This window comes from Macaca mulatta, chromosome 12, assembly GCF_049350105.2.
Source record: "Macaca mulatta isolate MMU2019108-1 chromosome 12, T2T-MMU8v2.0, whole genome shotgun sequence".
Classification (NCBI taxonomy): Eukaryota; Metazoa; Chordata; class Mammalia; order Primates; family Cercopithecidae; genus Macaca; species Macaca mulatta.
Window position 1 is genome coordinate 15,316,703 of NC_133417.1, and position 13,747 is coordinate 15,330,449.

Consider the following 13,747-nt stretch of genomic DNA (forward strand, 5'->3'; position numbering starts at 1 on the left):
AATGGAGATATGTTGAAAGTGGAAAATGTGCTCCATATTTTGAAGAATTAGGATCCAAAAGATGTAAAATATCTCACTAATCATTTTATATTGATTGCATGTTGAAATTATAATATTTGGGAAATACAGGATTAAATCAAATATATGTCAAAATGATTTTACATTTTCATTTTTACCTTTTTAAATGAATGTGAATTTTCACATTCTGGTGAATGTAAAAAATGCATATATTGGATCACATTGTGTTTTCACTGGACAGCACTGATCTAGGGCACCAGACCCCTTCTCTGTCTAACCCAACATCTCTACTTGGACGTCCAAGAGAAACTCACTTTGAATAGGATCAGGTGGAACTTTTGATTTTCCACTCCCTGGTACAGGGCACCACAATTCCCCTAGTTGCTGTATTAAAAGACCATGAATTAAATCCTTGTGTCCTCCTTTGTCTTCACTCTCTACATCCAACTCTTTTGCAAGTCCTAATGGTTCTTCCAAAATACACCCTCAACCTGAGCACATGGCTCCAATCCCAGCACCACCAACTCCAGCCCCTGCAGTGCCTCCCCTCTCCACACTGCCTCCCACTGCTCCCTTGCTCCCCACTACTCATTCTCCACCAGCAGGCAGAATGGGCTTTTCCCAACACTAACAAGGCCAACCCTGACAAACATCTTTGAAATCTTCCAATTGTACTTAAAAAGTCCTGATCACAGCCTACAAGGTCCTACAAGACCCATGGTGACCCGGCCTCTGCTCTCTTCTTTGACCTTCATGCCCTCTTCTCCCTGCCCCAGCCCCTTGGTGTTTCCCACACATGCCAAGCTCATTTTCCCTCGTGCCTTGTGTACCTGCTGTTCTCTTTGTCTCTAGTGCTTTTCCCTGCTCTTCTGCATAGCGTGACGCCTCATGATGGAGGCACTCTTGGGCTACTCTGGGCTCTATCCCAGCACCCCATTTTCATCTTCCCAGTCCTATCACTCTCTAAAGTTATCTTATTTTTGTTTTTGCTCACTTTCCAGTTGTTCACCTCCTCCTTCAGAAAGAAAACTCCCCGAGGGCAGAGGCCCTGTCTGCCAGCTCCGCTGCTGCAATGCCAGGCCCGAGAGCAGTTCCTGGCCACAGAAACCCTCATGAGCGAATGAAGGAAGGTTTATGGAATGAATAAATGTACACAGAAATGCCACACACCCCTCCTTTGAACCCCCCAAAATATTTGTGATTGTCTCCAACCTGGTCATTTCCATTACGTATCTCTCTACATATCCATCTCCCCCGTTGCTTTAGTCTGTTCTCATGCTGCTAATCAAGAACTGCCCAAAACTAGGTAATTTACGAAGCGAAGAGGTTTAATTGACTCACAGTTCTGCAGAGCTTGGGAGGCTTTAGGAAACTTACAATTGTGGTGGAACGGGAAGCAAACATATCCTTCTTTACATGGCAGCAGCAAGGAGAAGTGCCAAGCAAAAGCAGGGAAGTTCCTTATAAAACCATCAGGTCCTATGAGAACTCACTCACTACCATGAGAACAGCATGAGAGTAACCACCCCATGATACAATTACCTCCCTCCAGGTCCCTCGCACTACACATCAGGATTATGGGAACTATAATTCAAGATGAGATTTCGATGGGGACACAGTGAAGCGGTATCACCAGTCACACAATGAACTGACAGGGTGAGGCTGCTTCAGACTTACTTTGTCTCCCAGCACCTATCTTAGGGAAAGGCATGCAAGGGGTACTTGGTGAGCTCATGTTGAATCCAAATTATCTGCTGGTAGCTCTTGACTCCACTACATTTCTCAGAGCTAGTTGGTTGCCACAGGCACACCGTCTCAGGCTTGCCATGAAGGCTGGAGTTGACCCTGTTTCCGATGTCTACATGCTGTCATCGGCCTCCTTCTCCAGGGTGTGCTCCCATGTGCATGCAGAGACAGGTAAAGCCAGAACTGGATGAAAAAAATAGGACAGAACACATGTGCAGACAGGAGCTGCCTGTGTTTCTGATACCTTTTCACCTCCTGCGTCAATCCTGTCTGAGATGCAACTTTCTTTTTTTTTTTTTTTTTTCTTTTGAGACGGAGTCTGGCTCTATCGCCCAGGCTGGAGTGCAGTGGCGCGATCTCGGCTCACTGCAAGCTCCGCCTCCCGGGTTGACGCCATTCTCCTGCCTCAGCCTCCCGAGTAGCTGGGACTACAGGCGCCCACAACCGCGCCCGGCTAATTTTTTGTATTTTTAGTAGAGACGGGGTTTCACCGTGGTCTCGATCTCCTGACCTTGTGATCCGCCCGCCTCGGCCTCCCAAAGTGCTGGGATTACAGGCGTGAGCCACTGCGCCCGGCCGAGATGCAACTTTCATTTCTGCCCATGGAGTCCGGGACATTAACTCTGCTTCCTTATAATAAACCCCCATTCTTGTTCACACCAGCTCCGGTGGATATCTACCCTTCACAACCAGGAATCCTTACAAACACAGGCACCCAGCAGGAAAGAGAGTAGACACAGCCTCTGTCTCTATGCTATTCAAGGTCTCAGGTTGCAAAATGCAACCCCTCCCCATAGTGATCTTAGCCTGAGGAGATAAAAAGTAGCTCCTCTTTGTGAAAATGTTGGGTCCCGGCATAGCAGCAGAATGCATGCCCACCTCCTTCTTTGACTGCTCAATGCTGTGACCCAGGGCAAGGGTCTCTTAGGTCTTTGAGGACATTGAAGTGAAAACTTCACGTGTATCTTGGATTATGCAGCAAGTAGCCTCCTAAAAACTGTATGTGAATCATATTTTTTAAAATAGAGTCCCATTTCCCCACGGACGTGGCTATTTGCTCAGAGACGCTTTCTCTTCCTTTCTGATTTATCTCCAACTGGCAGCAGCAAACTATAACCCTAGCTTCACATTTCTCTCCTTCCCAAGTGCTCATCAATCAATCAACAAAATTTTCATTCAGAGTCTATTATGTGTAAGACATTGTTCATGATCTGTAAAGAGAAGAGGGAATGCACCGAATGCACTAGGGGAACTCGCTCTCTGTAAAACCATGTGAATAGTCAACCTCTTATTTATCTCTTCTGTAAATTCAGATTTTCTTCTATAAGGTTTTCCCAACGAGGTGTCCATGTGTACAGAAGCGCCTGTCTGGGTTACCATAGAAATGGAGAGTCATAAAAGGATATTTAGAAATCTAAGCACTTCTATAAATCTTCAATAATAGCAATCACAATTGTTTGGAGCCATAATTGAGACTATTCGTGGTGTGTTCCAAGAAAAAGCACAAATAACTCACCAATCTGCAATTCCTGGCAAAGAGGGAGCAAACTGGTAAAAAGTTAATAAATGCTTAAACATAAGTTGTGTCAGGCCAACATAATTTTCCTTTGTGACAGAAGACAGACTTCTCCAACTGCAGGAACCACAGGTCAGCCACCACCATCTCTATAGAATGGGCTTTTCCTATTGTCTGTGGCACCCAAGAGACGTCAAGGCCTACTTCAGCAGCTTCTACTCAGCTTCAGAAGAAAATACCCAAATTTGTTTCAGATATGTATAATTTACCTGGTCTACAATGGATTCTGAGGCACTGTATAAAAAATTGTACAGCACCAAAAGGTAAATACATTCATCCCTCCATAACCACAGGTTCTGCATCCCTAGGTTCAAACAACTGCAGATTGAAAATGATCAGGGAAAAAAACAGTGAAAATAACAATACAATAAAAACCACAAATAAAAAAATGCAGTATAACAGCTATTCAGTATTTACATGGTATTAGGTATCATAAGTAATCTAGAGATAATTTAAACTATATAGGATGTGTGTAGGTTATAAGCAAATGCCTATACCATTTTACACATGGGACTTGAGCACCCACAGATTTTTGGTATCTTTAGGGGGTCCTGGAACCAACCCCCTCCCCATGGATATCAAGGGAAGACTATAGTAAAAAGGGGAAGCATCACAGCAAAGGGCTTACTGGAGAATTTTTTGTTGTTTTCAAATCATAGACATGAACTCAAGCTAGCTTTATAAGGAAAAATAAGACATAGAATTTTGCAATAACAAATACTTAAGATTTAACCTGTGGAAATCAAAAGCAAGGAACTAACTGGTCCCAGGAAGAACAATCACCAGCCACAAGTCTTTTTTCTGGATCCCAGGGAGCATCAGCTGCCTGTCCCCCAGCTCTCTTTCTCTTAGGGCATCAACTTCTCTCTTCTTTATCAGAAAATTGGCTTTCCTGCTGCCCATCCAATGGCTACCTGCAGCCTCAAAGTCTACTTCTTAGGGCTCAAGCCACCTGGAGAGATGCCCTCTTGGTCCACCCCAAACTCCCAGAAAGAACTGAGCTTTGACCCAGCTCATCACAGATGACCGCCACTTATTCAGAGATTGGTTGAAGCAGAGAGTAGAGCTGCCTTAGTCGGCTCAGACTACCATAACAAAACACCATAGACTTAAACAGCAGGAATTTATTTCTCACAATTCTGGAGACTAGAAATCCAAGATCAAGGTGCCAGCAGGGTCAGTGTCTGGTGAGAGCTCTCTTGAGTTGCAGATGGCCACCTTCATGTTGTACCCTCACCTGCCTTTCCAGGATGCATACAGGTGGAGATAGAGAGAGGAAACAAGCTTTCTGGTGTTTCTTCTTATAATTCCATCATGAGGCCCCATCCTCATGATCTCACCTAAACCTAAATACCTCCCAAAGGCCCCATCTCCAAATACCACCACATTGGAGGTTAGGGCTTCAACATGTAAATTTTTGGGGGGGGGCGGAAAAAATCTTGTCCATAGAAGTACATGACATTTTTCAAAATGACAGCGAGGGGTCCACCACCAGGTATGAGGAGGCACCACCAATGTGAACTCAGCTGCAATTCCAAATGTGTCCTTTACAAAAATTAAAGTATGTGAATAAATGCTTTAAGAAGAGCTCTAACAATTTACCAATGCCTTCTGAAGGGAGGTTGACAGTCCATTGTTACTTTTTCTGGGTTGAATACACAGCACGCATCCTCCTTCCCCTTGTAGTCGCTCTAATCTGCCAATCTCCCCTCCCCTTCATTCATTGAAGGCTTGCATTTATGTGCTTTTTCTACCTCAGGCTTTGTCATCATCCTGGGTGATGTCAGCCAAATGGATGACCCCACAGATGGCCTCTTAATTCTGTTTTTTGACCTACTTATTTCCACTGGTCCTCTCTTTCCCTCCCCCTCCCGCTTCAGTAAATGTTATACTTCTAGAATCACTAATGCAAACACTGTCAGCCACAATCTCTTCCCCTCCACCTTGCTCACCCAACTCCTCTCACTCTGACAGTTCCTGAACTACAGTTTCTCTCTACTCATCAGCCTTCTCCTTTCTTCATTTACTAACTCAACTTGGACTCCATGGTCCATGACTTTAACAATATTTTTGCCCATACCTTAGGCTCCCTGAACCATCTGCTGCTTTTTATTCTTACCATCCAGATAAAATCCAAGTCCAGGAAAATCCAGCTGAGTGCCACCTCCTATCCTCTGTCTAAGCAGGAAAAGCCAACCAGTGCAGCTTAGGACCACTGCATATTATTGATCCTCAACTTCAAGTGAGCCTGCACTCTGCCAAGCAAACCTACTACATCATCTCTTACCATACTTCATAGTAATTTTTTCAAACTTTATTCTTCTCAAGCTTCCACCCCTGCTACCCACCCACACTATTCTATCTCATCAGGGGATCTTGCCTTCTGCTTTACAGAGAAAACAGACGCTATTAGACAGGAAACTCCCACAATCAAACACACAGATGCAAAGGAACTCTCCCTTTCTCTTTCTCTCTCCTACAGCAGAAGAGGAGCTGACACAACTATCCATCCAAATGACCTTTGGATCCCACTGCCACCTACCACCTATGGAATCTCTTATTATCATTTTCCCTTTTCCTCACAATACTCACAACCTCTCTCTGACTGACCTTTCTCTGCTTTTAAGCATCTGCCCATCTTCATCACCGGAGTCCAGTTTCAGCTACTCCCCCGTCTCCCTCGTCCCCTTTACAGTCAACCCTTAAGGAAGAGTTGTCTTCACTCACCATTGCCATGCCTTCATACCCCATGCACTCCACAGACCACTCTGATCTGGATCTGATGCCCATTATTCTACCTAAATAGCCCTTGCCAGTATCTCCAGTGATGTCCATGCAGCCACAGCAGACATTTTCCAGGTCTCATCTTAGTGGACCTTTCAATAACATTTGGCACTGTTGTCCTTTCCTCTCTTCTGAAAGACTTCTCCTTAAACTTTCATAACCTAACACCCTTCTTGCTCTATTTCTTCTTCTCTGGCCATACTTCCATTTCCTTTGCAAGTTTATCCTTCTCCTCAGCCCAAACATAGTGGAAGCCCTCAAAACCTAATTCCAGGCATTTCTTCTTGTCTCAATTAACACTGTCTTCCATCCCACAGTTGCAGTTACCACCAAAAAAAAAAAAAGACCCACACATTTATAAAACCAGCCCAGACCTCTTTTCTGAGTTCTAGGTCTCCATGTAAAACTGTTTAATTAGCATCTCCCCTTGGTCGTTCCTAAAACATCTCATACACAAAAGCTCTAAAACTAAACTTTTGTTCTTCTCCACCAGGTTCTCATTCTGCTCTCTTCCAGGAATTATATATCATTCAGTAGCACTACTGACAAACCTATTGTTCAAGCCAGAAGTGTTAGTGTCATCCGGACACCACCTTTTCCTCACTTGCCATATCAACTGTATCATTAAGCCTACTGGTTTTACTCTCCTAGTATCTCTTGAACCATCTACTTTTCTCTACCTCTACCAACATCCTAACCTACCTCATACATGGACTATTTCAGAAACTTTCTACTCTGAGACTGCTCTAGTTAGCCCTCCACACTGCAGCCAGACTGATTTTTTTTCCTAAAAGCAAATCTGAACACATGCCTCACCCACCCCTCTTTACTCTTTGACCCCAAACTTATATGAGGACATTTGTGTCCCTCCTTGGGGACACTACAGCATCTAAACTTCTTCCCCTCATAGGACACATCCTATCTCACTTGTAATTGTTGATTACATCATACACGCACACACTTGCAAACTTGGGCAACACAACCACTGTCAGTTCCTTAAGACAGGAGCTTCATCTTATTCCTGTCTGTAGCCCTTGATGATGTCCAGGAAAGATTTGCGGGAATGAATTAACTCAACTGAATTATACTTGAAGCCATTAATTTTTCACAGCAGAAAATTCAGAGGATCTGACGTCTCCTTAAACATCAAATTGCCTCCACTAGTCAATACATGAGACAAAAGTTGACGTATTGTCCAACTGCTTCATAGTTTCTAAATAGTCCCTGTATCTGCTCTACAATGACTTTGAGTGATGAAATGAAACAGAGTCCATGCCAAGGATGGGGTGGCATGAAGAAGGGTATGGAGAATATGTGTCAATGGCGGTGGCCAGCTGGGCCCAGGGAGTGGTGACCCTGCTGGATATCAGGGAAGGAGGCAGGAGAGCAAGGGCTGTTATTGTGCTGATAGTAAATGTTTCCACTTGGATCCTCAGCTCAGCCTCCTCTCTTCTAAAGACTTTTATGAGTACCTACCCAGATCATGCACATCTCTCCTTGGCAGCAGATGGCAGCGGTAATAAGCCACAGTGGCAAGCTAAATGCTGACAGGTGGCAGGGAAATGGGCTCTTCTCCCCTTTAAAAAGAAAGCTTGTCTTGGAGATGAAGCAAATGGATGAAAACCATGCAGAGATGTGTCTTTTTCAATGAGGCACGTCTTTCAAAGTGACTTCCAGTGACTTTACCTATAGACCAAGAGTACACAGAGAGGGAGTCTTTGTAAATGTGGCCAATAAATCATTTCTATGGAGCTAGCCCTGATGTACTGCTGAATGATTAGAATCTAACTCCAGACCACAGACGATGGACTCCAAGGCAACCAAAGGTCCACAGATGGCCCACCAACCCTTCAATGGCACCTCTTTACTTGTCTCACATGGCATACTGAGCACACCTGTCTCTGAACTTCCATAGGGTTTTCTAAAAGCCCTATAAATATCTGTCCTCTTTGTCCCATTAATCCATAAGCTTTATGGGGAAAGGTAATATGTTATTTTCAACTCTACTATTCCCTAGTGCCCATCAAAATGCTTGATATTTAGTAGGAAGTTAGGCAAAATGAAAAGAACAAGCTCAACAAGATCCTGGATTTGAATCTTTCCATCCACATGATATTAAGCAAGACGTTCAACCTCCCTGGACCCTGTTTCTTCATTTGTAAAAGTGTGCAACTGCCCTGAAGAGTAAATACAAGAATTAAACTTAGCTCAGAATTTTAATTCTTGAACGCAGCTCCTAGCAAAATGCCTAACACATAGTAGAAACTAGCATTAATTGAACTATCCAAGGAACTAACTCCCCACCCCCACCCCATTTGAAATATTGGAAGGAAGTGAGACTCCTCTAGTTCAGAAATCAGGGAGGTATTTTATGCTTACAGAAAGAAAGAATTAACTCATTAAGCACCTGCCATGAGCCAGGCACTCTGCCAGGAACATTCCTCACCAAAGCCCTGTGGGTTGGCCATTACTATCCCATATTACAGATAAATACATTGGGGCTTAAGGAGGTGGTGTGACTTGCCCGAGATCAAAGTTAGTGAATGTCAAAGATAGCATAGGATCACTGATCTTTGGGACTCTAGAGGGTCAGTTCTTTTTCTTATATCACAAGAGGAAATGTGATCAAGAGTAAGGAAGTCACCAATTCACAAAGCCAATCCCCAAGGAAGAGTGGCTGGGACAGCTGCTGGGAGACACTCATCCCACAGAGTATACACACAGGGAACCCTCCGGGCAAGATAAGGGGTATGAGTACATGGCCAACACTTCGCTTTTTGACCTTTCCCAAAATGTTTGCCTTTGGTATAAATAAGAAAACATGAATATGTTGCCTCTTTTCATCCACTGGATTTTCTATTTAAATGCACATCTGAACATTTAAGTCCCCAGCGTAAAACCCTTCAAAGCCTCCCCAAAGCCAAAGTCCAAACTTCTCCAGTGTTGTTGCAGTCACTGATCTCGTCTCCTGATACTCGCTGCCTCTCAATTTATTACTTAGCCACACCAAGTGGTTTGCAGTAAAACCAAACACAACATGCTACGCCTTCCATTCTTACTCTCTTCATCTAACTTACCCTTCCTTTCCTTCAAGATTTGATTCAGGCATCTATTCTTCCAGGGCGTCTTTCCTGACCCTTCTGTCTAGGTTTAGCTCCTATTATAATTTCTGAATTTCTCTCTCTAGCCCTACAATTGCCACATGTTTTATACATATCTACTCACACATTTGTCTCTTGAATCTGAGTGGGAACCACATGAGGACAAATATATACTCTCTATATATAGCACACATATAGTATATATATACACTATAAATATATAGTATATATATGCCATAAATGTATAGTATATATACAAATATATATAGTATAAATAAATATATATATAATATGTGTCATTATACATTTATCTGAGCCCATAGAATATACAACACCAAGTGTGAACCCTCATGTAATCTATGAACTTTGGGTGATTATGATGTGTCACTACAGATTCATCAGTTAATAAACCTATCACTTTTGGTGGGGGGTGTGGATAATTACAGTAGCTATACACATGTAGGGGCAGAGAGTATATGGAAAATCTCGGTATCCTCCTTTCAGTTTTGCTGTGAACCTAAAAAAAAGAAAAAAAGAAAAAAAAGAAACACCATCACCACTGTATTCCCAAACAATAGAGAAGCAACTCAGAAAACATACAAGAAGTAAAAGAACAGCATTGACCCAAAACAAAGAGTAATTCCATGGTAATTGAATGGATAACACAAACATAATGCAGAGATGCCAAGTGAACTCAAAGTGCTTGATGAGTGGATTGCATCAGGGAGGCTGTAAGGAGGCTCTGAGCACTTTTCTGCAAAGGTATGTTTATGTCTTTGCAGAATGTTAACCTGAACAACCTTTGTGAACTAGGTCCCATTCCTGCCCGGTAGTCTAGATTATCTGATATGAGTTTCCTTCCAGGGACTTACAGAGAAGAGGGAAATCCTAGGCTGGGCAAAAGAAGTCAGTCAGTTGTCATGGAGACACCACTAACAGAAGGTGATGGTCACTGGAGCAAGAAGGGTAACACCAATCACCTTGTGGAAGAAAGAAAACCCACCATTGACAGTGATATTTCTCAGCTAAGTCTTTTTAAGAAGAGGTGAGCTTACCAACCAAAAAAACTCAGGACCAGATGGATTCACAGCCGAATTCTAACAGAGCTGCAAAGAGGAATTGGTACCATTCCTTCTGAAACCATTCCAATCAATAGAAAAAGAGGGAATCCTCCCTAACTCATTTTATGAGGCCGGCATCATCCTGATACCAAAGCCTGGCAGAGACATAACAAAAAAAGAGAATTTTAGACCAATATACCTGACGAACATCAATGCAAAAATCCTCAATAAAATACTGGCAAACCGAATCCAGCAGCACATCAAAAAGCTTATCCACCACGATCAAGTTGGCTTCATCCCTGGGATGCAAGGCTGGTTCAACATACGCAAATCAATAAACGTAATCCAGCATATAAACAAAACCAAAGCCAAAAACCACATGATTATCTCAATAGATGCAGAAAAGGCCTTCAACAAAATTCAACAGTCTTTCATGCTAAAAACTCTCAATAAACTAGGTATTGATGGGACGTATCTCAAAATAATAAGAGCTATTTATGACAAACCCACAGCCAATATCATACTGAATGGGCAAAAACTGGAAGCATTCCCTTTGAAAACTGGCACGAGACAGGGATGCCTTCTCTCACCACTCCTATTCAACATAGTGTTGGAAGTTCTGGCCAGGGTAATCAGGCAAGAGAAAGAAATAAAGGTATTCAATTAAGAAAAGAGGAAGTCCAATTGTCCCTGTTTGGAGATGACATGATAGTATATTTACAAAACCCCATCGTCTCAGCCCAAAATCTCCTTAAGCTGATAAGCAACTTCAGCAAAGTCTCAGGATACAAAATCAATGTGCAAAAAATCACAAGCATTTCTATACACCAATAACAGACAAAAAGAGAGCCAAATCATGAGTAAACTCCCATTCACAATTGCTTGAAAGAGAATAAAATATCTAGGAATCCAACTTGCAAGAGATGTGAAGGACCTCTTCAAGGAGAACTAAAACCACTGCTCAATGAAATAAAAGAGGACACAAATAAATGGAAGAACATTCCATGTTCATGGATAGGAAGAATCAATATCATGAAAATGGCCATACTGCCCGGGGCAATTTATAGATTCAATGCTATGCCCATCAAGCTACCAATGACTTTCTTCACAGAATCGAAAAAAACTACTTTAAAGTTCATATGGAACCAAAAAAGAGCCCATATTGCCAAGACAATCTTAAGCCAAAAACACAAAGCTGAAGGCATCATGCTACCTGACTTCAAACTATACTACAAAGCTACAGTAACCAAAACAGCATGGTACTGGTACCAAAACAGAGATATAGACCAATGGAACAGAACAGAGCCCTCAGAAATAATATCATACATCTACAACCATCTGATCTTTGACAAACCTGACAAAAACAAGAAATGGGGAAAGGATTCCCTATTTAATAAATGGTGCTGGGAAAACTGGCTAGCCATATGTGGAATGCTGAAACTGGATCCCTTCCTTACACCTTACACAAAAATTCATTCAAGATGGATTAAAGACTTAAATATTAGACCTAAAACGATAAAAACCCTAGAAGAAAACCTAGGCAATATCATTCAGGACATAGGCATGGACAAAGACTTCATGACTAAAACACCAAAAGCACTGCCAACAAAAGCCAAAATTGACAAATGGGATCTAATTAAACTAAAGAGTTTCTGCACAGCAAAAGAAACTATCATCAGAGCAAGCAGGCAACCTACAGAATGGGAGAAAAATTTTACAATCTACCCATCTGACAAAGGGCTAATATCCAGAATCTACAAAGAACTTAAACAAATTTACAAGAAAAAATCAAACAACCCCATCAAAAAGTGGGCAAAGGATATAAACAGACACTTCTCAAAAGAAGACATTTATGTAGCCTACAAACACATGAAAAAATGCTTATCATCACTGGCCATCAGAGAAATGCAAATCAAAACCACAATGAGATACCATCTCACACCAGTTAGAATGGCAATCATTAAAAAGTCAGGAAACAACAGGTGCTGGACAGGATGTGGAGAAATAGGAACAATTTTACACTGTTGGTGGGACTGTAAACTAGTTCAACCATTGTGGAAGACAGTGTGGCAATTCCTCAAGGATCTAGAACCAGAAATACTATTTGACCCAGCCATCCCATTACTGGGTATATACCCAAAGGATTATGAATCATGCTGCTATAAAGACACATGCACACGTATGTTTATTGCGGCACTATTCACAATAGCAAAGACTTGGAACCAACCCAAATGTCCATCAATGATAGACTGGATTAAGAAAATGTGGCACATATACACCGTGGAATACTATGCAGTCATAAAAATGGATGAGTTCATGTCCTTTGTAGGGACATGGATGAAGCTGGAAACCATCATTCTGAGCAAACTATTGCAAGAACGGAAAACCAAACACTGCATGTTCTCACTCATAGACGGGAATTGGACAATGAGAACACTTGGACACAGGATGAGGAACATCACACACCAGGGCCTGTCATGGGGTAGGGGGACGGGGGAGGGATAGCATTAGCAGATATACCTAATGTAAATGAAGAGTTAATGGGTGCAGCACACCAACATGGTACAAGTATACATATATAACAAACCTGCACGTTGGGCACATGTACCCTAGAACTTAAAGTACAATTTAAAAAAAAAAGAAGAAGAAGAGATGAGCTCAGAAAGTTCAGGAACCAAACTCTCCATGTGTACAGCGGGGTAGTAATAGGCAGCCAGCAGTGCTGCTATGAGTGTTCAACGTGATCCTGAATATAACAGGTCTAATGCAGTGTCGGCACATTTAATACACAGTAGCTACTATTAACTGGTCAGTTAATTTCCCATCACTTTTATCTCCAGAAGCTGAAATTCCCTAGAAAATGCCTTTTGAATTTGGATGTGAGGAGACAGGTAAAAATTGTTTCTCTAGCGGAGTCTCCACTGGCAGATTTGTTTTCCCTGAAGTGCCTCTTTTATTTAATCCACGATGTTATTCCAGTATATCCATTATAGCAAATACTCTTAAGAAGAAAGGCTTGAATTCAGAAATAAATTGCACTCACAGATCATGTCTGCGAATGTGCATCGTTAGTGTTTAACTGGCAAAACCAGATACAAGGAAGATAGATGATCCCATTGGAAAAAGCCAAATCGGATTTTGAAGAGACTTTCACTTGCCCCCTTTTACTTTTTCTTTCTGGCAAAGGAAAAGCAAAAATTAAATGGCTTCTCATATGGTTTTTGTGCGTTCGCAACAAGTCAGGCGAGGCACATCGGTCCTCAGCTGGTCAGCTCCGTGGTCATTTATCTGTTATTGACAGGGGCTCATGGAGAAAGCCTGGGATGGAAACAACTCCTCATGTATGTGTCAAGTACTGTTAATATTTGTTTGCATCCCTCCTTCCCTTTCTTCTTAGAACTGAAAACCAGCTGTCTATTTCCCTCAGACTAGAATCTATTATTTATGAATTATTTCTCTAT